Consider the following 2,106-nt stretch of genomic DNA (forward strand, 5'->3'; position numbering starts at 1 on the left):
GTGTACTCAATGAATGCTAGCTATTATGTTGGTTTATTGAATATAACTCCCAAAGGAAACTTCAATTAGGTCCTGCTACTTGGCTGATCAATTAAAAGTTAATTGACTAGCTTATTCCCCTCCAGATTTTCTTCTTGGAAATTTTTCCAAAAGCTAAGTTCTCACTGTCCCATTTTAATGAGCTTTAGGAATAGTAGAGAGGGCTGTCTTGGAGAGTGAAGAACTGGGCTGGGTCATCTTTCTGAGCGTGCAGCCTCTGGGTGCTGTCTTTCAGGTAAACTTGAATCCTGGCTCTGTCAGGTGCTGGCTGGCTGCCCACAGGCTGACCCCTTTCTTTCTTTGGGCATCCATTTCTCTGACTGTAAAAAGAGGGAGTAAATAGGCTATTCTTAGTTCTAGATGACTCTGTAGAGGGTGCAGGTATTGGACCAGAATTTATTGACTCCCTAGAACAAGAAGATATAAGTCAAGCCTGTGGATTCTAGGCCAGAGTCCTGGGTTCAAGGATAGTCTTCTGTGACTGGGCAAGTTATTTAACCACTCTAAGCCTCAGTTTTCTGATCTGTAAAATGGGGACAATAACAGTACTTCTTTCAAGAGTTGTCGTGAGGATTATATTAGTTAATACACATAAGCTACTCAGCACAGTGTCTGGCATCCTACAAGTTCCTACTGAAGTATTGGCTATAATAATGACGGCCACTGGAAGGTGTTTGTTTCTAAAGCTACCTGCCCCCTCGCCAATATTAGCTTCTTTTCTCTATGTTTTTAGTCTTTTTCTTTGAAGTTGAGTACACAGTTTTGGTTAACTGAGAGTTTTGGTTGATTGAAGGCTAGTTAATCAAAAGTTGGCTCTCCTCCCGTTTTGTAATTCATGCATATTCACGACAGAACTTGCAAGGGGCCTGCTGGGCATCAGATGGCACTTGTCTTGAACACATTCATTCTGAGGGAAGTAAATAGATGTATCTTCCCATGAAACGGCCACCACTCAGAAACCCTTAAGGCAAGCTGGCCTCTGGGAGATGAGTTAGACAATATCTTACCAGAAAAAGAGGCAGCTTCTTCAGAAAAAGAAAAATATATCTAATATCATATTTTGTCTGAGTGCATCAGGGAATATATTTTTCTTGGAGGTAAGTAAAAAAGAAGCAACTGCCCCGTTTACACAAAAGTAATAAGTAGTAATAAAATCTCCTGTGAACAGCCACTTCTTAGTAACCCGGACCCAGAAGATGTGGGTTCAAGTCAAGGGTGGAAAGATATGAGATGCATCACATAAAAACACAAAGAACGCAGAGAACTGGCTATGATTTATGATGTGTTTATGAGGCTGAATATTTGCTTTTTAAGAGCCTCCTTCCCATGGCCTTGCAAGGGGAGGCAGCTCTAGAGAATGTTTCTACTCAGCCTCCTGGAGAGACACGAGGGAAGGGAGAGAGGAGGTAGCAGAAGGGCTGCTTATCTGGTGATGGAAGAGCAAGGGAGCGAGTGACCTTGCTCAAGAGTTTCAGCCCCTGTGCACAGGAAGTCACCTAAAGGGTCTTGGTGTTAGCTCAGCATCTGGGCAAGTGGTCCTTCTGGAAGAGTGGTCTTGGATGGGGTTCTGACTCCAGCTAGCCCTTGGGTCTAGGCTGTGGAATCCTTGGCACATTGGTAATGGAACCATTTGTCTTCATGGCTCTCAGTTTTCCTTCTACAGCCCCTGGTCCACTCTGTAACCTCACTTTCTGGTGACCTCTGCCCATGCCACCTATCTAGTCCCCTAATAGCACCCTCTCCCAGACCTTCTTTCAGCGGGTGCTCTGCCCTCACCATCCTCGTATTCACTGAGTCTATCACTCTGTCTCAGATCAACCAATTATAGTACCTAACTGCTACTAATACTATGCATTGAGTACTGACTATGTGCTCACTGCTAGGTGCTTTACAAATATTATATAAAATTTTTACAACACTCCATAGCGATGGGTAATTGTAGCTCTATTTTTCATAAGAGAAAGCCAGTGCTCAGCTTGGCTACTTGATTTATCCAAAGTGGTACAGCTGGTTAGCAGCAGAATCAGAATTTAATTCCAGACCTTCTCTTCAAGATTTGGGCTCTTT

This window comes from Pteropus vampyrus, unplaced genomic scaffold (genome assembly GCF_000151845.1).
Source record: "Pteropus vampyrus isolate Shadow unplaced genomic scaffold, Pvam_2.0 Scaffold59, whole genome shotgun sequence".
Lineage (NCBI taxonomy): Eukaryota > Metazoa > Chordata > Mammalia > Chiroptera > Pteropodidae > Pteropus > Pteropus vampyrus.